The following is a 26,511-nucleotide window of genomic DNA, read 5'->3' as shown; positions in this document are numbered from 1 at the left end:
GCTGGGCGCGGTGGCTCACTCCTATAATCCCAGCACTTTGGGAGGCCGACGCAGGTGGATCACTTGATGTCAGGAGTTTGAGACCAGCCTGATCAACATAGTGAAATCACGTCTCTACTAAAAGTACAAAAATTAGCTGGGCATGGTGGAGCTATTCAAGAGGCTGAGGCACGAGAATTGCTTAAACCTGGGAGGCGGAGGTTGCAGGGAGCCATGATCACGCCACTGCACTCCAGCCTGGGTGACAGAGTGAGACTCTGTCTCAAAAAACAAACAAACAAACAAAAATCTAATTGCAATGTTGCTACACTAGACAACCAATTTTGTTGAATAAGACACTTTTGAAACTGAACTTTTTGACCTTGTACACTATTTAAATACAAAATGCAGTTTGATTCATAATGGCTCTTATTATTGTATTCTATATAACAGGAGTTGTTCAATAGAAGTGATAAAAACCACATTTTTTTTTTAATACAGAAGAAAACTTTTCCAATCTTATTACTCTGAAAACGTAATAATGCCAGCCATTTATTCTTGGGTATTAACAGAGCATCTGTTAAATTGGAGGGATAACATGGTATGCCTCTCCTTTTTATGCCTACCTGTTCTGTTTTTTTTTTTCTTTTTGTCTTCTTCTCAGACAACAAATTCAAAGGACTGAGCTGCCTCTTTCTGCAAGGCATGCCAGTATAATACTGAAGCAGTTAGATTAACTCTGTTAGCTGACCAAGCTTGAATTTTCCCTAAGATTCAGTATCCCCACATCTGAGGTATTCCTGAAGTTACACTGCAGGTGGCATCTCAGAGCTAGGAAGACCAGATGGACATGTCTTTCCCATGATGGGCTGGTACACAGTATAGATTGTGCACTGAACAACTCCAGGGTCACCACTTTCATAAGCTCCCTAAAGTTGTACACAGTTCCATCTCTTCAGCCATGCTCAGCCTTATTGCACACTCATCCCTACCATAAATGGAAGTCTCTTCCACTTAAAAAAAATCTATAACTCTATGATTTACTGCTTTTATTCTTTATACTTTCTAATGACTTACTCTAAGATAACCCTTTTTCATTTGTTCCCTTGATGACTTAGCTTCATCAAGGGAATGGGACTTCTGATAAAACAGCATGGCTTTGTGAAATCGATCATGGTCCTAGAAGTGACCCTTGGGTTTGAGTCTGGCTCTGCCACCTGCTAGCTTTGTAAACCTTAGTGGCTATACTCCTCCAAGATGACTTTCTTCTTTTTTAAAATGAGGATAACAAAATCTTAACCTCAGGACCATTGTAAGAATAATTAGTGCCTAATGCAGAATATCACAAATGCTTAATAAATATTGGTTTCCTTCTCCCACATATTTGCCAGTCCAGATTTGATTACTAAAATTGTAAGAACAGTGGTACTAACAATGCTTCACAAATTTACCTAAGATGACATAATTTAACTGTAGCTGTGCCCTCCCCTCATATAAATATCTAAATATCTATATACTTTCTCTTCATGTTTACAGTCATAGTTGTTTGGCAGAGAAATTAAAGGTTCTTATGGTAGCTTATGAGTCAGCTCAACTACTATCTTGGGATCTCTTTTTGATCCATTCCTTGTGATACTCATTGTACTTAAAACATCTTAATTTAGAAAAATATTTTTGATTTTCCATAGCTAGCAAAGATTTCCCCATTAAAAATGTCCACCCACAGAAATATTTCCAACTAGTATATTTTACATAAAAACACGGCAAACCGTGAACAAATTCTCTTCCATTCCCTAATCCCCAAAAGTTTCAATGTCTTGCCTGTATTCCCTCTTTCCCCTAAAAAAAGCACTAATTGAACTAGATAACAGATATGAAGAAATTACCTACTGTACAAAAGAAGAGAAAAAAGATACAAAATATAAAAGAGAAGTTATGAGATGTAGATGACAGAATATGCAGGCCCAACCTAAATCAACATGAGATTCCAGAGGGAAAGAAAAGAGAGGATGGGAGAAAGCAATGTCTTCGGAGTTAAGGGCTAAAAATGGTCCAAAAATGATGAAAGATAAGTATCTTCAGAAATAAGCTTTGAACAAGATTAATAAAAAGAAATACACCATATATATTTTGTAATGAAACAGTAAAAGCTCAGAGACAAAGAAAACACATTAATATCAGTCAGAATAAAGGCAAATTACCAAAAATGAATAATTATCATAAAACAAACTTTTCAACAGCAACAATGGAGTTTAGAAGACAGTAGAATATCATTTTCAAAGTGCTGAGAGGAAAAAAAACCCATTACCTTTGAATAGTACACCTGTCTAAACAATTCAAAGAATGACATTTCTAGGCAAACAACAAATTGAAAGTGCTATCACTAAAATAACTCACTACCAGACCTTTTAAAGGATGTACTCCAGGAGGAAGAAACATGGTTGCAAAGAGAAGGACTGAAATTAAAAAGGAATAGTGAGCAAATAAATTGGTAAAACGTAAGGGAATCTGAACAATAACTATCAAGCACAACAATAATAATGTCCAATTAGAGTGGTTAAAAATAGTACAAAAACAATACGTAGTTACATGTATAATGATAGAGCAATCATAAGAAAACTACAGACCAATATCCCTCATCATCAGGGACACAAAAATTCATAGCAAAATACTAGTAAATGAATACAGCAAGATAAAAAAGGATAATAGATCATGACAGTTGGGGTTTGCCACTGTAATGCAAGGTTGAATCAAATATCTAAATATCAAATTATCTAAAATACAATATCAAAAATAATATGCCCTATTAGTAGAAAGAAAAGTCACACTATTAATAGATTCTTAAAAAGTATTTGATGTGTCAATACTCACTTATAATTTAAAAAAACTCTCAGAAAACTAGGAGTAGAAATAAAAAGTACATATGAGAAACCTACAGGTAACGTAATGGTGAAAGACAGAATGCAAAGATGATCATTCTTATTGTGGATATTACACTGGAGATCCTAGCTAGTGAAATGAGTCAAGTGAAAAAATTAAGGGCATTTACACAGAAAAAGATGAGGTAGCCAGGCGCAGTAGCTCATGCCTGTAATTCCAGCACTTTGGGAGGCCGAGGCAGGCAGATCACCTGAGGTCAAGTGTTCGAGACCAGCCTGACCAACATAGAGAAACCCCGTCTCTACTAAAAATACAAAATTAGCCAGGCGTGATGGCGCATGCCTATAATCTCAGCTACTCTGGAGGCTGAGGCAGGAGAATCGCTTGAACCCGGGAGGTGGAGGTTGCAGTGAGCTGAGATCACGCCACTGCACTCCAGCCTGGGCAACAAGAGCGAAAGTCTGTCTCCCAAAAAAAAAAAAAAAAAAAAAGATGCAGTAAAACTGTCTTTATCTGCAGACATGATTATCTATATAAAATACTCTAAGAAAGCTATAAAACAGGATATAAACAAAATATACAAACTCAGTTGTAGTTTTATTTACTAGCAATTAAAAAAGACCTAAAAATGAAATGTTGCATTGTTTTCTTTAAAAATAAGCACTCAACATGCATAGGTTATACATAAGCATAACATATGCTTATGTATATGTGAGTATGTATATGTGAGTATGAATGTTATTTTTTTCTCCTTTTCCAAAAACTAAGAGAAGCTAATGAATGATAAATAGTGAGTGTGTGTGTGTATGTGTAAGTGTGTGTGTGGGTGAGAACAGAGTGAAGTAAAGAAATATATGAAAGTGTGGATACAGAAAAACATTTTACTTGATTTCCTTGATTTAAAGCAACAAACAAAAAATACAGAAAATGAATCTGTGTATAACAGTATTGCCTATAAGTAAAATAATTCTTGATATTTTATTTAGAAAATGTTTGGACAGGGCCTAAACAAAGAATATTTTCTAAGACATTATGTGGTACAATGGCCTTGAACATTTCTTTATTATGCTATAGTAATAAGTTAAACCAAACAGCACTAAAATCAAATGGCTGGTGAACCTGATTGTTTTGTCCTGATTGCAGAAATTATTTATTAAAAAATTCATATGCTAGCATCCCAATAGACAAATTAAAATATTATATGACACAAGTCCCCAAAGAAGAAACATAAGTGGCTAATAAACAGGAGAAAATGTTCAACATCAGCTATGGCAAAGACATACAAATTAAAATAACAATGAGATCCAATTAGTAATTTACATATTCAACTTAGCAATTTAAAATAAAATTATGAGGAATGCATGGGACCAAAACAACCACTACTAATAAAAAGGCAAGTTTTCAGAACATTTGACCCCAAATTCTTCTTTGTAAAAATGAACTTATCCAAAAAATAATTTAAATGTTTTGTGCAGAAAAAATCCATTGAGCCAAAATATTCACAATAAGCAAATGGCTAAGTAAATTAAAATATCTTGATAAATTTTGAAATATTATTTGATTATTGAAATTAGATGTTTGCAAGGAATGGGCATATATTGTCATAATAGTCAAAAGTTATAATACATAATTATATAGTTCACACGACTCTCAGTAACACGTTAAAATATGCATAGAAGATAGGAGAAAGAAATAAAGTGCAGAAATAATAATGATTCTATCTAGATGGTGGTATCACAGTGTTTTACTTTCTTTTTTAACTTTTTAGAACAATATATATTATTTTTATGATCAGAAGTAAGCTGTGTAGTAGTTAAAGAAAGAAATAATTGAATCAGACTTTCCTATCTTGGAAATATGCCTTTGTGACTGGCTTTAATAATGCTGTCCAAAGGGTAGTCCTACTCACCACAGCAGGTTCAATCTTCACACCTGGTGGTTGATCATTTGGGTTACTCTAACATATTATGAAAAAAAGAAAAGACTACATTATTAAAGAAGTCCCGTCCTTCATTTAATTTCCCGACAGTATCCTTTCTGCTCTATCCCCTTTCCTTTTCCCCTGCCAACTCCACCCCAATCCACCCTCACACAGATTTATGCTGAGATTTATGCCCATCACCAGACAAACAGAAGAGCTATTATTTAAAAGCATCACATGTCACTGAGATGAAGTAATTATTACTTTGACATTCAAGACCTTGGGATTAATATTTTAAAGTTCCCATTGCTCATTTGCTATGTGAACGTTGATGTCTGTGTTTGGTAGGAGAATGAAACAGTATTTAAAGCCAAATAACAAAAATAGTTAAATGGATAAAAACAGTCTCAAGATAAAAACCCTAAAGTACTTGAAATGGCTAAACGATTCTTTCTTGTTCACATGCAATCCATTCAACTACATACAACAAGCATTAGTGCACCTATTATGTACCCTTGTACTGAATATGCAGGCTAATCTACCTAAGCAGATTGTATGCAGAAGTAATTTTCTATTTCCCCAGAAGATCTACAAAAGAAATGAGCTTAAACTGGTGTGATTAAATCTGACTTGATTTAAAAAAATAGATATTCAATTGAAAGAATAATTAAATATTGGAAAAGGTTTCCCATCAAGGTTGTGAATGACTGAAAGAGTTGTAAAAATAAGACAAGCATTCAATAAAGATGGATGATTGCCTCAGTGCCATGCAGGCTACAGGGTGGTAGCTAAGTCAGCTGAGCATTTGGATTCTCTTCGATCCTTAATTCTCAATTTTTTAATAGCTGTTTTATGGCATCACTTTAACATCAAACATCAAAGAAAGTGGATTATTCAGTCCAATCCAGCACAAAAGAGGATTAACATTTTATTTAAGGAACTATTCCAGCAGCATGTATATACTGCATTGTAAGAAGACCATTCATTCTTTCATTCTTTCCTTTAGAAATGTTTAGCAAGCACCTACTGGCTGCCAAGCACTGATCTTAGGAGCAAGGGAGTTATAGGAAGCCTATGCCTTCATGCAACTTACATTCTAGTGGGTGAAACAGACAAAAAAGAGATAAACAAAAATATGTAATATATAAGTATAATAACAAAAATAGATTTAGAGAAGAGACAAAGGGAGATGTGAGTGCTATTTTAGTTAACACTGGCCAATAGGGGGTAGAGTCTGTTTGAGGAGAACATTTGGACAGAGATCTGAATTAAATGAGGGAGCAAGCTCTGCAAATATCTGAAGGAAGAGGAGTCCAAGTAGAGATCAGTGTCACAGAGATTGGATTGGCTCTCATGATCAAGGAAGAAATAGGCACAGGGAGATTTGTAGGAAGTGAGCTCAGAGAAGTAAACAGGAGCTAGACAAGTAGAGTCTCATTGGCCATTGTAAAGATTTGAAATATTACTTTAAAGATGACAGGACTCCACTAGAGAACTGAGAGAAGGGGAGTGACATAATCTGATTTATGATTTTTTAAAAAACTGCTTTGGCTGCTATGTCAAGAATAGATTTGGGGGAAGGGTAGAGTCAGGGAGATGATATAAGAGACTACTGAAATAATTCAGGTGAGAAATGGTGTGGCTTGTACCAGAGGGGTAGCAACAAAGACGGGTGAGAAGTGGTTAAGCTCTCGATATATTTTGAGATAGAACCAACAAGATTTACTAAGAGATGCGAGCTACAAGAAAAAGAGAAGAATCAAGGATGAATCTAAAAGTTTTGGTCTGAGCTACTGAAAGACGGAGGTGCTAGCAACTGAGATGGGGACAGCTGATGGTGGTGCTCATGTGGGAGGAGAGTGAGATCGGAAACAAAGTTTTCCATATGCTGAGTCTGAGAATTCTATCAGCTGTCCCCATCTCAGTTACTGGCACCTCTGCCTTTCAGTAGCTCAGACCAAAACTCTTAGATTCATCCTAATTCTATTAGTTGCCCTCTTAGAGTGCCAAAGAGGCAAATGTCAAGAATGTGGCACTAGTGTAGAGGTTTGGGCTGGAAGTATAAATTCAGAGGTTGCCAGTGTATATAGATGGTATTTTGGTACATATGATAAGAAAATCGCCTTGCAAGAATGCAGATATAGAAGGGATCAAAGGTTTAGTCTGGAAGGAGATATGCCAGCATTTAGGGTTATGGGAATGAGAAGCCAGTAATAAAAATTGAGAAGAAACTACTGGTGAGATAGGAGGAAAACCAGGAAGGTATGTGTTCCAGGAGATAGGCAGAAAATTTGTTAAATAAGGACAGAGTGATCAAAGTGTCAAATTTTTTTGACACATAAAGTAAATGAAAAATGAGAAATGACATGAGTTTCAGTGAGATGGGAGACTACTGGACTGCAATGTCAACTGAAGCATTTCAATGGAGTGATAGGAAAGAAAATGCTATTGAAACGGGATCAATACACAAAGGGAGATAACAGGAAGCACAGACAGAGCTCTAGAGGAGTTTTACTAGTAACACAAAAGGGAGCAGAGAAGCCAGAAGCAGACCCAAGATCAAGGGCACAAACCTGGGAAACAGGAGACCTCCTAGGAATCCTTGGACTCCTAAGATCTCTATGTTTAGAAAACAAAACAAAATAAATGAAAAGTATTACAACAATTAATGCCTTATTTGATGTAAAATGGAATAAGATTTCCTTTCTGTATCCTCCCATTACTCCACAGACCTGCATTAACAAGAGAAGAATTAATGAAAAAACTGTATAGAGCATGTAGTTCTATTTCCTGTAAGAGTATTTCATTAAGTACATTTTATACATAAGGAAACTGAGAGACAGAGAGACTAAGAGACTTGCCTAATGTCATGCAACCATAGTAGCGAAGTAGAATTTGGTCTAGGTTGTCTGGCTATGGACTATACACTCTTGTCTCCTTGAAGAAGTGAACATGGTCCCTCACCAACTAGTCATGGAAAGTGCTTTATAGGAAATAAACAGAGCAATATGACAGTGAATAAATGGAGGAGAGCCACCCTTAAATAGGGGACCAGGAACTCCAGAGGCACAAAACAGACCAAGAATTAAATAAAACCCAGATATTCAGAGGCCAAAGGGCAGAGTCTCTAGGTAGAAGAAATACAAAATGCAAAGTCTCTGACATGGAAATAACCTGACATTTTCTTGCAATACAGCAGAGGCCAGCCCAGGATGCTTGAAGCACAAAGAGCAGGAAAGTCAAACAAATGAGGTTAGAGAAACAGGCAGAAGCCAGATCATGTCTGTCTCATTGGGCCACAGTAAACTGTGTGGCTTTTATTCTAAGTGCAGGTGAAGGATCATTTTTAATGCTCCACGAGGGCTGCAAAATGTATGGCCCATCTCTTGATGGTATATTGCAACATGCTTTTTCTCTTCAAATGTCCAATCTGACTTAACCTTATCTTTTATAATGTTATCCAATGTCTTCCCTCATCCAAAATCAAAAAACAGCAACAGTTTATTGAATTGCTCCCTTCTTGAAAAACAATTCTGGGAAAAATTTAACACAAACAAATAACTTTAATATTCTTTTTCTGGTTAGAGTAGACAAACTTCAGGTTCTAAACTTGACATTGCCGTTACATATGCAGCTAGTCCTCAGAAAACCACTTGACCATATAATACCTCTGTTTCTTCAACTTTTAGAGAGGAAAAGCACAAGGTTTAGAGGGATTGTATAAGATTATGAATAATATTTTAAAAATTGTATACCAGTACACACGATTATTATGTTATGAAAAAAAGCATGCAATATGGAGTCAAATAATTTTTTTGATGAATACACTTGAGTTTGAAAATAAAGTTTTATTATTTATGGTTTTGTGAAAAGGAAGTCAAATTATTAGTCAAAGTTATCTGAGTATACATCTTTTATAAATAAATGGCATAATATGATTTTCAGTTCTGGTCTAGAAAAGTAATCACAAATGTATTAGCTTTTTTTCATTTCTATAAAATGAAGGTATAAATCACATAAGGGAGAAACTTATTTGTATCAAAGATAATGGATAAAGATTGAATATCTTTAATATGAAGAAAAATGATTAAAATCAACCAAGCACTAAAGCCAATAGGAAAAAAATGGGCAAAGGACATAATGGATTCTTCCAAGTTCACAATATTGAGAGAGTGGTGTGAGATGGGCAACTTAAATATCATTGATATCAGGTTGGTTGCTTGAAATCTATATAAAAAAGACATTAATCTTTCATATCATTTACTGTGGTAGTTTCATATTTAGGAATTCCTCCCAAGAAATGAGAAATAGGAAAAAAGAAAAAGTAGAAGGACTATAAACATCATATCATAGGATATGATTAAATAAGTTATGACAAATTCATAAGTTGTAATAAATGCAGATATTAAGGAAATAGAAGATAATGGTGAAATGTGCTTTATTTAAATGAATTAGAAACAGTATATACAGTATATATTAGTGATATAGTTGAATGCAAATTCTATAATAATCTGCATTCAAATACGTAGTCATAGAAAAAATTCTGAAAGGAAATGCAAGAAAATGTTAATAACTATTTGTAGGTAGTAGAAATATATGTAATTTATATTATCTTTCTTTGCTGTTTTCTAAAATACTGACGAAGGCCATGAATTGAATTTACAATTAGTAAGAAACAACAATTTGTAACTATAAATTATGAAATAAAGTGCAGCTGTTAAAATATTCTACCTAAGCTTTGATACTGTAAAATGCAAATTACATTTGTGTAAGCACACCTATGCATGAGTTCTTGGGCACTCGTGCCTATGAGAGAGGTGTGCATATACACACACACACAAATTGTGCATGACACAATGACATAACACTACACATATTTATGAGGACTTGAAGAAATAGGCCTAATTAGTGTTTTTTATAAACATGTATATCTCAACTTCTATTTACTGAATTTGTCTAATAGCCTCATACAGGGGTTGATAAGGTTATATTCTTATAGGGATACAGGTTATAATTCTGAAATGGCTTTGTGTTTGTTGTGGGGTTGAATGAATAAGTAAACGGATGTTGGATGGAGACAGCCATGTTGTTCACACCCTCAGAGATGGAAGTTACAGAGAAATAAAAAAGGAAGACTAGAATGTACTACTGGATAAGGGTTGGAGACATAAACAGGAATTCATGTTTACCTTAATATATAAACAGAGGGATAGATACAGACATAATTTTATACATATGTGTGTGTGTGTGTGTTACCTAACTCTGTGCACTAACATGGCTTTGAAGCAATGAATCTCCAGTAGCAACAAACATAAACAGTATCCAGATTTTCATTTATAAATACCATTCTCCAATAAAGGGAACCAGGGGTCCTTGGAGAAATGGTTGATTGCAGGTGTAGGCAAGGGAAGTACAAGATGATCCAGGAGCATCTTGAACCAGAAAATAAAGAAGTGCTCAAGGAACAAAATGTTGGGGACTGTGATCAAAAGGACATAGGCGCCAACCTGAAAGAGCTTCCACCAGGCTAGGTGGCTCACACCTGTAATCTCAACACTTTGGAAGGTCAAGGCAGGAGGATCACTTAAGACTTAAGCTGAGGAGTTTGAGACCTACCTGGGCAACATAGGCGGACCCTGTCTCTACAAAAAAAAAAAAAAAAATTAGCCAGGTGTGGTGGCATGCACCTATGGTCTCAGCTACTTGGGAGGCTAAGGTGGGAGGGTCACCTGAGCTGTGACGTGTCACTGCACTCCAGCCTGGGTGACAAAGTGAGACCCTGTCTCAAAAATAAATACAAATAAAAAACGAAAAAATGAAAGAGCTCCCAATGGCTACATCTGAAACAATCTGAGCAACAAAATAAACAGCAGAGTGTTGGATTACAACCTAAAGTTATATAATATACGTAAGTCCATAGCAATATAAATAAATGACTGAATAAGTATATAAGTGAGAGAGAAAATACAAATGTGTTATCTCTGAAATATTTATGTAAATTTAAAAATATTACAAAATAATTTTATTAAAATATTGTTTATAAAGAATAATAAATGTGAAATCTTCTAAATATTTTGCTAAATGAATAAAAGCAGACTAAAAAATGAAATAGACAATATGATTCCAATTTAGAAAATAAAAAGGAAAACGTACCAAACAAAAAAAACTACAGCAAAACACAATTTCCTTTCTCAAAGACTGACAAATATAAAAATATTGAAAATACACTGGGTTGTGCAGGCTGTGTAGAAACATTCTGATATAGAGACATGTTGAAGTGAATGTATAATCGGCATCAATTGCCAGGAAAGGCAATACAACAACATGTGTTAACTGAAAATATACCGACCATTTTATCAAAGATTTCTCCTAATAATTTATCCTGCAGATGCTCTTGCATATATGGGAAATGGCATGTGCACATGATAGTTTACTGCAACATTTTTGATGATGTAGGCAATTTGTGCTGCATATAATCTAAATATCCAGTATTATGGACTAAAGCATGTCTACCCATTACAATACCACATAGCTGCTAAAAAGAATGATATGACTTTAGACATACTGATATGAAAACGTCTCTAAAACATGTTGATATGTTGTCCGGAAGAACAAAGGCAAGGTGCTGATAGTGTGACTATTTGGCTTGATAACAGTATATACTTGTGAGCTTTCTCTCTGCCTCTCTCTTGCAAAGAAATTAGTTAAAGGTGTTTGTCTTCTGGGAGAAGTACTGTCTGATGGCAGATCGAGGTGCATAGATGAGTTACTTTCATTGTATACTGTTTTGAATGTGAATTTTGTAGATTGTTCATGGTTTATCTATTTTAAAACCTGAAGAGTTCAACACAATCTCTCAAAAATGCAATTCATTTAACAAAGTTTTGATTAGTATTCTGCTAACAAGATAATCAATTGAGTTGACATTTTTACAAAACATTCAGAGGTTTTTAACAGCCTAAACTAATTAATTAGCTATGAACTGAGTTTAGCAGTTTATAGCCATTGGGAAAGGAATTATTTACCCTGGAGAAGGAAATGTTGAGACAGTGTTTTCATGTTATAAAGAGGTCACTGAACAGTGGTTAACCTGCTATTTACAATAAATCTGCATTTTTTCTCAAGTGGTTAATGGTCACAGAACATTTTTCTTAGGGGTGCATAGATAAGGCCAGGTATTAAATTAGTATGATTTGAAGAAAAGCAATATATATGACAAAAATATGTCCAACCTCATGAAAAGAAATTCATACTTAAAATACAAGATACAATTTTTGCTTCTCATGGGCAAAAATAAAAATGTTTGATGCAGTATGCTGGTAAGGATAAAGATAAACTCTGGTGAACTACTGGTACAATTTCCATGGAGGGCAATTTAGCACTAAATGTTAGAAGTTTTTAAAATGTTCACATCCTATATCAAGAAAATTCTACATATATAAAAGAATAATCATTTGCAGTATTGTTTATAAGAATAAAAATTTGAAAATTTGCTAAATATCCAGCAATAGTGACTGATAAAAGAAATAATGCTCCACCCATCTAATGGACTACGAATCCATTAAAAAATGAGGCAACTTTATATGTGAGAAAATAAAATGTCTTTGTGATATCACTATATTTCAAATAGCAAAGTACAGGACATCGTGTATATACTGCTCTTGTTTGTGTAGAACTTACAAGGAACTGACAGAAGTGCTTACAAATAAGGCTGGGTGCAGTGGCTCACACCTGTCATCCCAGCACTTCGGGAAGCCAAGGTGGGTATATCACCTGAGGTTAGGTGTTCGAGACCAGCCTCGCCAAGGTGGTGAAATCCCGTCTTTACTAAAAATACAAAATTAGCTGGGCATGGTGGTGCACACCTGTAATCCCAGCTACTTGGGAGGCTGAGGCAGGAGAATTGCTTCAACCTGGGAGGCGGAAGTTGCAGTAAGCTGACATTGTGCCACTGCACTCCAGCCTGGGTGACAGGAGCAAAAACTCCGTCTCAAAAAAAAAAAAAAAAAGGGATACACAAGAAACTTTTGATAGTGGTTGCTCTTGAGGAGGGGAAATGGGTGACTGGAATGTGTGGGCAAGAGCAGAATGGAGACTTTTCATTACATACCCTTTAGTAATTTGGGATTTTGTAACATTACAGTTTTAATTAATAAAACTTGTGTGATTTTAGGCATTGATCCAATTCCATTATAGAAGTCATTCTTTCAGATTAAGATGTTCTTTCCAAAAATCTGACACATAATCAGCAATTTTAGTTTTAACTGCATGGAATTGTGAATGAAATAAAATCGAGACTAGAATTAAAGATAAGAAAAAACAGAAGAGGTGTGGAGGATGGGTGCCTATGGGACAGCAGATGCTTTTCTGGGGAGTCATGGGTATCCAGTGGCATCTAAAGAGAGGGAGATCACCAACATGAAAATCACTGGTTTACCACTTATACTACTATGCTCTTGGCTGGTCCTAGATTGGAAATTCTTCTGAAGTACTTACAGGGCTCTTCCTGTTTGAAAGCACCTTCATGCTTTAGAACGCTTTTACTGTACATCCTATAGGAATGTATAGGCACAGGTGAAAGACTCCAGTGAAGTCTACGGTTCATAAAGAACACTCATTCTTTAATTGAAAAACATTAAATCTCATATTAATATCAATTTAAGGAAAAACATTTTATTTTGGACTTGGGAAGGTTAGATAGGGATTTCACCTACTCTTTTTCAATGTGTACAGATTTTTTGGTACCTTGAATTCTAAAACACTGTTTAACTTTCAATAGAAAGAAATCTAGAAGTTGCTAATTAGCAGTGTATTTTAATTTGTGAATTAAATACACAACCAACATTGGAAGACATCTTTTTTCTAATTAAATATGTCTTTTGATAGAGAAAATTTAGCCCAACATGGAAGCCGAGACTTTCATGATCATCTCGGATATTGGCAAGAGAAAATTCTAGAAAAATCTAGAAAAATGTGTCAATCTGCTGCTAATTCAGTATTTTTACTGGTATATGGTTTTAAGTGCACGTGGAATATTTGACCAGAATTGGGATAATATTTTCAGGGCAAAAATAAAGAAAGAACAAAGCTGGGAGAAGAAGAGGCAAACCCAGGCACACATGAATGACTAAATCTGGAGAAGATTTTGTATATTTAGTTTGTCTTCTCAAAAAATCCTAGTAGAATTTTCAAACCCAGCCTCCAGTAGGCTGAGTAATGACTCGACACTTTATTAACGATACCAAAAGAAGGTCTCATAAAAGTTAGGTTGCCATTTCCTTTCTAGAAGCCTTATGGCAGAGGTCACATTACAATCTATAATTTTTGTGGTCTAATGGCCATATTAGTAATTCCTAATATATTTTGGGCCACATTTAAACAATTTTACCTTTTAAATCATATACATATATATAGATTATATATATATGTGTGTATATATATATATACACACACACACACATATGTTGGTAATGTCTATTTTCATTAATTTACAAAAAATTAATATTGCTTTGTGACTAGAATATATCTTTCTAAATAATATATGTATGATTTTGGGGTAATAAAATAAAAACACACGAATGATATGTCTTTTACCATGTAAATTTGCTTAGAAATAAAAAGAGTTATACAAAGCAAGTTCTAGGAATTACATAAAATTGTGGTGCTCCTAGTTTTAAAATGATGGTAGTAGAGGCAGTGAGACTGTAAAGAACTGAGTGTCCTGTATTGTGATAGTAGCAAAATAAATTTGAATGATTTAGGAAAGGTGTAAGAAATTTGGCAATTTATGACAAAGGACTTGTACACATTCAAACATTTTAAAGTAACAATGTCAGTCTTTAGTCTTACTAAAGAACCAACGAAAAATTAGGCCACATTTGTAGACAAAGATGTTCACTGTCATATTATTTCTAATATAAAAAAATAAATTCCAAGATTTGGATAGTAGTTAAGTAGTTAAGTAAGTAGATTCCTAGAGTGGAAGATTATACAGCCATTAAAGTGATATTTTTAAAAAACTGATAGAAAATAATCATGAAATGGGAAAAAGTAGGCTACAGTTTTGCCTGTAAAAGGGATCTTCAAGAGGATCATGGAAAATATGTACTTTTTGCACTACAAAAAACTTTCACTCACTTGTTATAAGATCTCTGAACAGAATCTAGTTTGAGGCACTAAGGAAGATAAGACATGAGTTTTACAAGAGCTTCTATCAGAGCAACTTGAATTCTACTAAAATGGAAGCAAGAACAAACATCACGTGTATGGTGAAGCTTGGGTGGAAGAATGGCAAAATCACTGATGCTTTACAAAAAGATTATGGAGACAATGCTCCAAAGAAATCAGCAGTTTACAAATAAATAACTTATTTCAAGAAGGAAAAAGAAGATGTTGCAAATGAAGTCCACAGTAGCAGACCATCTATGTCAATTTACAAAAAAAAAAAAGTTAATCTTGTTTGTGCCCTAATTGAAGAGGATCAATGGTTAACAGCAGAAACAACAGCCAACACCATAGACATCTCAATTAATTCAGCTTATACAATTCTGACTGAAAAAGTAAACGTTGAGCCAACTTTCCACTTGATGGGTGCCAACCCATTGCTCCCAAATCAGCTGCAGATGTGAGCAGAGATTTCAATGGAAATTTTAACCAAGTGGAATCAAGATCCTAACGCATTTCTTTTAAGAATTGTAACAGGAGATGAAACATAGCTTTACCAGTATGATCCTGAAGACAAAGCACAATCAAAGCAATGGCTACCAAGAGGTAGAAGTCATCCAGGCAAAGCAAAAGCAAACCAATCAAGAGCAAAAGTCATGGAAACGGTGTTTTTGGGATGCTCAAGGCATTTTCGCTGTTGACTTTCCTGAGGGCCAAAGAATGATCACAGCTGCATATTATGAGTGTTTTGAGAAAAAGAGCCAAAGCTTTAGGAAGAAAACTCCTGGGATGCTTCACCAGAGAGTCCTTCTCCACCACAACAATGCTCCTGCTCACTCCTCTTATCAGACAAGAGTAATTTTGGGAGAGTTTTGATGGGAAATCATTAGGCATCCATATTACAGTCCTGATTTGGCTTCTTCTGAATTCTTTTTGTTTCCTAATCTTAAAAAATGTATAAAGGCATTTAATTTTCTTCAGTTATAATGTAAAAAAGACTGCATTACATGGTTAAATTCCCACAGTCCTTAGTACTTTAGGGATGGACTAAAACGCTGGTATCATTGCTTTAAATAGTGTCTTGATGGGGTTTATGTTGAGAAATAAAGTTTATATTTTTATCTTTTAATTCCATTTAACATGAACTTTTCAAAGTATCTTTATGTTGTATTTGATTCCATCTTTCATATTAATATGTTCTTCTTTTCTTTTCTTTTTTTTTTTTTTTGAGATAGAGTCTTACTCTGTCACCTAGGCTGCAGTGCAGTGGCACAATCTTGGCTCACTGCAACCTCCGCCTCACCTTCTGATTAGCTGGAATTACAGGTGCCCACCACCAGGCCTGGCTAATTTTTGTATTTTTGGTAGAGATGATATTTCCCCATGTTGGCCAGGCTGGTCTCAAACTCTTAACCTTAAGTGATCTACCCGCCTTGGCCTCCCAAAGCACTGGGATTACAGGTGTGAGCCACCATGCATGGCCAATATATTTTTCTTGTATAGAGAAAAGGAACAAAAGGACATGCAATGATACGATTATGTGTATTGGCAGAAAATGTGAATACTTCATATTTTCATTTAATTTACACTTTTATATATTTTCCAAATTCCCTATGGTAGCTACTTATTCCTGTTAAAAATGCTATAGAGTTATTAAAACAATCAAATATGTGAAAAGTAATTTAATATATACAATAAACCTAAAAACAGGTTGAGTTTTTTAACCTTACTTTTAATACACCAACAACTGGCTAATATGCAGAAAACATATGGCACATATAAAATATACTTCCAAAATCCATGTTGATTAGCAAAGATTTGCAATATACAAAGCAAACTGGATAAAATTAAATTAAATTTAATTGTTTATCTTAGTAAATGTATCTAAATGAATGTGTTTTTAAGTTTGGTATTGCTCAGTTTGATAGAATATTTATAGCAATTAAATAATGAGTCAATAATTGTTCTAGCAGGGGGCCATTTCTCAATTATTCTTTGCATTCTGCAGTTCTGATCTATGTTCAGTATGCCCGCCAATTCCAAGTGATTTCCAATGGCATGGAGCTAAAGGAGAAATGCGCTGAGTCCATATTCCATTTAAGTGTCCACTTACATAACTATATGTAACATCATATAAAATGATGCTACTCTCCAGTAGACAAGCTACAAACTCTAAATTTACACACACACACAAAAATTGTATTTGTTTTCTTTACCTAAGAAGTAAAGCCAGCTTTGCCATGAGCTCTTCACAACTCATATCCTCATTCTCCTTTCATAAGAATTCCATTGGGGATCCAAATTATGGCCTTTGAATGGTTTTCTTCCACATAAGACTAATTGCCCTATACAGGAATCAAACCTGCAATTGTAATCTCATTAGCACCATATTCTAACCAATGTGCTTCCATCAGTAGAACGTTGACCATAAGTGGCTTTCAGGAAAAAGATACATTCCTGGGGTAAGGATACAGTTTAAGGTTGTAAGGAAAGTACCAGGCATTAACTGTTTTCCTTCAAATGCATTGTAGCAAGTTGGCACACGTTGAAGTTCTAACAAATAGAGGATGAGAACTTGATTCATTGACTGCACATCCCGAGACTTGGTTCTGGATTTGCATCTGAATAGACGCCCATCTTTCGAACAGAGATAAAACTTTGTAAGAACAGTTCCTGAGATGATGCTGATATCAGCTATTGCATGCTGAATTCTTACCAAATGATTTGCTTTCTGTTACCTAAATAGAGCAAATATTCAGTATTCAGTATTACTTGTTTTATTCTCTCACATTTTACCCTAATGTCTAAAATATTTTTCTTATTCAGTTATTCTTTAAATCAATTTTTAGATTTATTTCTTGTAAGACTTCATACTGTTTATGAAAGGGTCTAGTAACTTCAATATCTATTATTGTGAGCCTTTTGCCAGAAAGAATAAAATGAGTAGTTTGAATTTACATTAAGCTTAAGAAAATAATTTTCCATTTGCTGATTTTTGAATAAGTAAATAGGAGTCAGCTAAATTGGTTAGAATATGGTGCTAATGAGATTACAATTGCAGGTTCGATTCCTGTATAGGGCAATTAGTCTTATGTGGAAGAAAACCATTCAAAGGCCATAATTTGGATCCTCGATGGAATTCTTATGAAAGGAGAATGAGGATATGAGTTGTGAAGAGCTCATGGCAAAACTGGCTTTACTTCTCAGGTAAAGAAAACAAATACAATTTGTTGTTGTTGTTGTTGTAAATTTAGACCAGGAAATCTCATGGCAAGGAGAGTTCACGGATATTGGGATCAAATGAGATTACACTGATACTATAAAATGTTTTTTATAGACTTGAGTGGCACACAATCAAAAGGATAGTTCATAAAATTAGAGTTAAGGATTTTATCCTAGGATTGTTTGGGACTAAGCAATAGATTAATTTATGGAAACACCTGTGTTGCTCATACAAATCCAGCACTGTATTGTCTGTGGAATTATTCATAAACCTGTCAAAGAATGTAAAAGTAGACAGTCATGGTAAATGGCAGACGCTTATGTCCACTACAAAGCTAGTTTAAAGTTTCATTTTTAGTTGTCTGCTGACTGTTCAATCTTCAGAGAAACTTCCATTTCACCTTAATTAAATTAGATAATGCAATTCATGGGTTGTTTCTGGACCACTGCTCTTCTCACTCTAATGGTAATCAGTGAAAAAGATGAGGCTTACTTATAAAACAGAAAATAAAAAGTGCATATAAAATTTCAGAAAAGCAGTTCTTGATTACATGGGCAGTATACTAACTGGCTAAAATTGGTTAACAGTAGAAATCAGTTCAGTATAATAGTTGCTATTTTTTTTAACTCCTTCTTTACTAAAAACTATTTTGCTTTGAGAAGATTTTCTTATAACTCCTCTCAACAAATTGTATCTTCATTCAAAAATACAAAAGCTTGTTTTGTACTTGACCTGAGGTTGCTGCTACTAATCTTTTAGCCCTAAAGAGAAAGGCAGGTTCTGAGTATTAGATTTCTTTCTAGATGCACTGAAAAAAAACCTTAACAATAAAACCCCAAATTAGCAAGTGGTGTTTTAACAGAGAGAAGAAAATTCAACTGAGGAGAGTCTGCTTGTCTCTATTTCACAAAAACAATTCAAATATTCATCAAATATTTAATATATGTATACACTAGACTTTGTTTTGTTAGAGGTTCAGGGATTAGAAATGAAAAGCTCACAACAAACCAATTCCTGACTTAAAAATATTTACAATCTTTTAATATAGATAACCAAGAAGCTTAAGTGTTTTATACACACACACACACACACACACACACACACACACAGAAGTACTTATATGTCATATGAGCAGGTAATCTATGTGGAGGCTGGTCACGGGATTGAAACATGAAGTAAATCTTGAAGAGCAAAAACAAGTAATAAAGAGAGACAAAGGAATGCTAACTAAGTATGATCAGATCATTATGGCTGCAGCATTACATGTGTTTGTACTGGTTTCATAAGGCTATGATAGGAAAAATAAACATAGCAACAACAACAAAACAGCAACAACAAAATAGTAACAGTGGCTAAAGTTATATAGTTTCTATTTTGTGCCAGGCATCATTCTGAGCATCTTAACCTATATTAACTCATTTAATCTTCTCAACAATAACTTCTGAAAATAATACTATTATTTCTAATATTTTACAAATGAGTATATAGAGGCCTATAGAGTTTAAGTGACTTAAGTGACTTGCCAAAGGCAACCCAACTAACTATTGAGCTAGAACTTAAACACTTTGGTCAGAGTTGAGGATTAAAGAGGTAAGTATAATCTTGTATATCACAGTAAAGTTTGACATTAATTCTGAGGATGATATAGAAGAAATAAAAAACTTAAGCAAAACAAAAACAAAAGCAAAAACAAAACTCAGGTTTATATTTTAGAGAACTCGCTTAGGCAGAAGTGTTGAGGATGGCTTGTAAGGAAATGAGATACTGTCAGGGCCATTGGTAAGTTCTTAAATCAGTCCTAACAAAAAATCACAGGGGCCTGATAGAAAGCAAAAGGCAGATGACAAATATCTCTTAGCAGAAAAAAAAATTATGTTGAAATTTGCAGCATTTCAACAGAATCTTCTAGCTAGAGGTAGGATCAGAGCCAGTTAAATTGCGGTGGTGGGGGGGGGAGGCGTGTCTAAAAAATAAGAAAAATGGGAAAAACTACAAATAGGCAAATATAATTTAAAATGATGGTAAATTTTGTTCAGAAGACAAAACTGATTCTGCCTAATCCTTGCTTCAGAATAGTATTGCTAGAATATGCTGAATACATAGATAGGCCTAGAAAATTTAGGAAGGTTTGTGTTGTGACCTAATCACGTTGTTTTTTACAAGTCATTTGTTTGGCTAGAGTATTCTTTAATCATATAACATAAAAGTTACTTTGTAATAAAAATATCTTGATTGCTTAGTAAAGTGAGAAGGTTCACTAGGTAAATATGTTCTGAAGAGGGTCTCAAATTTAAGTCATTACATCATGATTTTACAAAAAAGTTTTCAGATAAACTTGCTCTATGATGGGTGTCATTTCCTTAAGAAAATAAAGAAATTGAAGGTAGTTTAAGATCAAAACAAAATATACATATATATTCCATACTGACAAACAATAATGGAAGTGGCTTTATACTCAGTATAAAGACAAAATACTAGCAACACATCATCCCTGATGCTGTAATCTGTTGGCAGAGGAACTTTTCAGCATTTTGCTTTATGCTTCCCTATAATTTTATGGTTTATCAGTTGATGCTTAATCAGTAGGACTGTGTTAACTAACACTATTCAGTGGCTCATCATTAAGAATTCTTTTACAAACTCCAACACAAATAGGAGGACAATTTGAAGTAAAGACCTTCTCCATCTGAAGTATTTGTTTCTTGAAGGATGCTTGATTGGCCTTAAGCATAGTGAATGTAATAATAACACTTGAAGTAGATATGTGCATCAGTTCTAGAGGTCTCTAGCTGAAATCTATATACTTACTTACCTCTAGAGGAAAATCTCTAATGTTTCTCTGAATTTTCCAAGCTATTTTAGGTTAGCTCCAGCTGAAAACATTATTTTTGTTTCCCAATATTATTTTGATGACTAAATGCTATATCATTGAAGATGATGACTTGTAAAATGAATGCATGAATGACAATAATTAAAAATAGACAAATTAGTTTCAAAATTATCAAAATATTTATACTCAATTTTTTACTAAACTTTTGGTCTATTTCTAAGTAAAACATAAAAATCATAATGATAATAAGATAATGATCATAACAAATTATAGTAGTTTATATTTATTAACCAGTTCCTATTACCTATTTTACATTTCACCTTTTCTTCATAACAAATTATAGTAGTTTATATTTATTAACCAGATCCTATTACCTATTTTTACATTTCACCTTTTCTTCATAACAACCTAATTATTATTTTCATGTTAAGGATGAAATGACTATGGCTTGGACAGTCTCAGAAATTTATCCATATTTCCAGTTAGAAGCCAGGATTAGCTGCTTGATTCTAAAGTCTACATTATTAATCATTATTCTGTGCAGTTTATTTGATGACAAACAAAAACTAAAACTGTATTAAACTTTAGTATATAGAATCACTAATACTCAGCTTGGCAGTTATTAGGTCTCAGCTCCAAATAAACTCATTTATACTTGGCTCTGATGCTGGGGCTGGGACTGTAAACTAACTTTCTCCTTAGCCATATGCATCCATTGAGATTCTTTCAATGGGGGACATTAAAGAGAGATTGCAAGGCAGGAAGACAGAGAAGGGATATTCTTCCTGTTCTCTTGTAGGATATTACAGCTGTCTGACAATCATCTAATGTTCAAAAATTAATGTCATTTTATTCATAGAAAACTGCAATGATTTTGCTTATTCAGTTCCAAACATTTTTCTTTTACAAAATGGGATAATCGAGATCCTCTTTAAAATGTGGTTTAAATGTCTTAAAAAGTACCTTGTAAAATATTTATTAATTTTGAAAATTATTTTAAAGTTTAAATCACATGGGGCCAGGTGTGGTGGCTCACACCTGTAATCCCAGCACTTTGGGAGGCTGAGGTGGGCAGATCACGAGGTCAGGAGATCCAGACCATCCTAGCTAATATGGTGAAACCCCGTTTCTACTAAAAATACAAAAAAATTAGCTGGGCGTGGTGGTGGGCGCCTGTAATCCCAGCTACTCAGGAGGCTGAGGCAGGAGAATGGCATGAACCCGGGAGGCGGAACTTGCAGTGAGCCGATACTGCACCACTGCCCTCCAGCCTGGGTGACAGAGAGAGACTCTGTCTCAAGAAAAATAAATAAATAAATAAATAAATATACATACAAATAAAATAAACTACATGTAATAGGGAAAAGCAAAGCAGATAAGTTTATAGCAGCAGTAAAAATAAAACTGAAGAGTGTACATCTGTAAACCAGCAATTCTTTTTTATTCTTTTAAAAAATATTTAAACTCTTTTTATGATGGGTGTTTTCAACATACACAAAAATAAAAAAGAACAGTATAAAATAAACCCATATCTTACACATAAGTTTCAGTAAGAGTTTGCTAATTTTGGTTCTTCTATTCCCATCCATACTATGTATTTTACTTTATTTACTTATTTTCTGAAGCTTTTTAATCCCTGAAGACATTTCACTTCTTTTCAACATAAAAGACAGTAACTTTTTAAACTATAGAATCTTTAATATATCTAACATTAACCATAATTTCTTAATGTCTTCTAATATCCAGTTGATGTTCAAATTTCCATATTGTCTCAAAAATGTCTTCTGCCATTGATTTGTTCACATTAAAGCGAAATGGCCTACACTTGCGTTTGTTGTCCTTTGTATGTCTCTATTTCTTTCCTTTGTTTCCCCTTTTACAAAGTACAGTTACAAAGATCGTAAAAAGTACAACTGGAAATCGAAGCTGTGATAGCAAGCATCCTTATTTTCCCATTCTCCAGGTTAGGTGAAGAGATTTTAATATTTCAGCACTAAATATGAATAAGTGAGGTTATTTACTTTGTAAAATTTCTGTTATTTTATACATGGCTGATGACTTCTTCATGTGTCATTTAACTTCCCTGAGTCCCCCAAATTTTCTGTAAGTAGTTAGATCTAGAGGTTTGAGTGATTCCAGGTTTTTTTTGTTTTTTTTTTGTGGCATGAATACCCCATATATAGTGTTGTGAATTCTGTCAAACAGCAATTGCCTCACTGAATGTAAATATATTTAAATATTAAATAATAAATATTTACACAAATAATATATAAATATAAAATATAGGCTGGGTAGAATCATCATGCTTGTAATCCCAGCACTTTGGGAGGCTGAGGCAGGCAGATCACACGAGCTCATAAGTTTGAGACCAGCCTTGGCAACATGGCAAAACATCATCTCTACAAAAAATAAAAAAATTAGCTGGGTATGGTAGCATGCATCTGTGGTCTGTGGTCCCAGCTATTCGGGAGGCTGAGGTGGGAGGATCATTTGAGCCCATGAGCTGTAGGTTGCAGTGAGCCAAGATGGCATCACTGCACTCCAACCTGGGCAACTGAATGAGACCGTATCTCAAAAAAAAAAAAAAAAAAAAAAATATATATATATATATATATATACACACACACACACATATGTATATATGCATTTATAATATAAATACAAAATACAAATATATAAGTTACAGACTTGTATAATTAACATAAACAAAAGTGGGTTTATTTCAGAAAAGCATTGTTGTTTTAACATTATAAAATCATTCAATACATTTTATTATATTTATAGAATAATGATGAAAAATAGGATAATCTCAATAGACATATAAGAATTTGACAAAATTCAAAATGTATTCATAACTCATAGCAGCCTAGGAATATAAGAGATATGCTATAACTGATAAAGAATTTCTTTAAAAATATCTTTAGCAAGCATCATTTTTAATGGTGGAATACTGAATTTTTTTCAGCTAATGTTGCAAATGAGAAAAGGATGCTCAATATTACATTTACTTCAAATCATACTTTTACTGTGATACAAAGTGTGCCATGAATTTGACAATTTGCCCTCTATCATACTTCATTTTTCTTCATAGTACTTTTGAAGAAAATATTCAAATTTTCTAACTTCCTAACATATCATATATTTATTTTTATATCTCCTGTTGTCAGAATGTAAGCCCCAAGAGAGAAGGGACTTTGTCTTTTGTATTCATTGCTGTATTCCCCGTGCCTGGCACATGGTGGATGCCCAATAATAAATGTATTTTGAGAGTAAAAGTAACAAGCCCAAAAATGTTCTTTATATATTAAAATCTGAGTCCATCTTATTAGTTATTTTTTCATGAAATTCATTTTCATCTTCTGTTTAGATGACATTTTTCTGAGTATATAATTTATGTAGAAAATTTGCAAAATACAGAAAAGTAGGAAAAGGAAAACCTACCATTCAGTGACAATTTCTTGCTAACATTTGGAAGACTTTCCTAATTAAAAAAAAAAAATCTATGCAAAAATATATCCTTTTGGTATATCTAAAATTAAGCTGATTCTAAATCTATTTTATTCTTTTCTGTATTAGACTGTTTTCATACTGCTATAAAGAACTGCCCAAGACTGGGTAATTTATAAAGAAAAGAGGTTTAATTAATTGGCTCACAGTTCCACAGGGCTGGGGAGGCCTCAGGAAACTTACAATCATGGTGAAAAGGGAAGCAAACACATCCTTCTTCACGTGGTGACAGGAGAGAGAAATGAGTGTCCAGTGAAGGGTGAAGCCCCTTATAAAACCATCAGATCTCCTGAGAACCAAGAATTCCATATCACAAGAACAGAAGGGGGAAAACCACCCCAATGATTCGATTATTTCCATCTGGTCCCTCCCATGAGGATTATGGGAACTACAATTCAAGATGAGATTTGGGTGGGGACACAGCCAAATCATATCATTTTCCATATTGTTTTAATTACTTAATGGATGAATGAACACAATTTAACTATTTTCTCTCATTTGGCTGTTTTCAATATCTCCTTATTAAAGAAAACAAACACTAAAACAAACATCCTTCTGTATATCCATGATTATCCCATAGAGCAAATTACTGAAATGGAAATTTCTAACTGAAATAGTATGCACATACTAAGGATCATGATTAATATTTTACTTTCTCTTTTTTTGTTGATTCTAATGTTGCTATTTTAATTTACATTTTTTATCTAGTCTCATTCACCTGATGATCACATCCCATCTCATAGCTTTAAATATTGTCTATATGCTAATGATTCCCATATTTATACCTATACTCCAGATATCTCCCTGAATTCCAAATTCATAAAGTTAATTATCTAACTGACATTTCCACCTGAATGCTTTAATTTGCATCTCAAATTTAAACTGTGCAAAATTGAGCTCCTATACTTCTACTCCACGGGAATTGCTCTTCTTCCTGTCTTTACCATCACAGTTAATGACAATTCCATCTTTCTTGTTTTTCAGGTGAAAACCCTGAAAATCATCTTTGATACTCTGGGAAGCCAAAGGTTAGCAGCAGGCTTGCAATTTGTTTGCCTTTGTAACATATCTGGGAAAGAATGAGATAACCCAGTTAGATTCCTCTGTAAACATGCCAATCACAATCCTACCAAACATAAAAATAGTATTTACTACTGGGGAGTTCTTATCTATGGAATGCTTTCAGCAGGATGTATCTGGTCTAGTCTAGGATAACTTAGGCTGGAAAAAAAACAAAAACAAAACAAAACTTGCAATCTATGAATTTATAAGGCATGGTTCCATTAAAAATCACATAAATTATGTAATTAAAAAAATATAACAAGAAGATGCTTCATAACTGAAATGACTCATTCTGTGCAAGCAATGTATCACATATATTTCTTAATCTCTCATGTTAAATTTGAACCAGAGCATGTCCTCATACATGAAGAAGACATTTTACAGAGAGTTACACCTGATGGTTTTACACCTTTCAAAGGGAAGAATGCTTGGCTCGTGTCTGACTACTACTTGTATCCATAATTTATTGGCAAATTTGATATTGGGTAAGACCTATAATTCATTGTGAGTCTGCTTTGATGATCTGACTTTTAATTTTATCTTTCAACATCTAATACTCAGCACTACTGGATTTCACATCATATCTGCTTGTCTCCTACTTTTCTCGCTTCTCAGTACACCATTCTCATCTCTCTCTGGCACTTTCTTTTGTTTTCCAAATGCTCTCAACTTCCTTCATTTTATTCTCTACACAGCAGCCAGAGTAATAAATCCTTTAACAATGTAAACAGATCACGTCATTTCTTTGTTCTAAACCTTCCAAATGCTTCCCATCTCTCTGAGTTGAAGCCAAGTTCCTTTCAATGAACTGCAAAGTCTTTCCCCTTAACGTTGCTGATCTCATCCTCCATTCCTCTCCCCTAACTCACACTGCTCCAGCTACACTGAATGTCCTGCTCATTGACCATGCCAGGCATTCTCTCGTGTCAAGGTCTTTGTACCTCC

The 26,511-nt window shown here is 34.1% G+C and overlaps 1 protein-coding gene across 3 annotated transcripts in view; it reads right to left on the bottom strand.

Annotated features, from left to right (window-relative positions):
- Positions 1 to 26,511, bottom strand: part of B3GALT1 (beta-1,3-galactosyltransferase 1) — a 574,453-nt gene that overhangs the window by 330,804 nt on the left and 217,138 nt on the right. For 2 of the 3 annotated variants that reach the window (XM_063595435.1, XM_063595433.1), the window contains exon 1: positions 4,769 to 4,808. The exons of the other annotated variant lie outside the window; for it this stretch is intronic. The gene's annotated coding sequence lies outside the window, so the exon portion shown is untranslated. Of the gene's footprint in view, positions 1 to 4,768; positions 4,809 to 26,511 lie in introns of those variants that run through there. 3 annotated transcript variants of the gene reach the window in all.

The sequence above is a fragment of the Pan paniscus genome, chromosome 13 (genome assembly GCF_029289425.2).
Source record: "Pan paniscus chromosome 13, NHGRI_mPanPan1-v2.0_pri, whole genome shotgun sequence".
In the NCBI taxonomy this organism is placed as follows: Eukaryota; Metazoa; Chordata; class Mammalia; order Primates; family Hominidae; genus Pan; species Pan paniscus.
The sequence above is the reverse complement of the archived record's forward strand: the minus strand, read 5'-3'. Positions and strand labels throughout refer to the sequence as shown.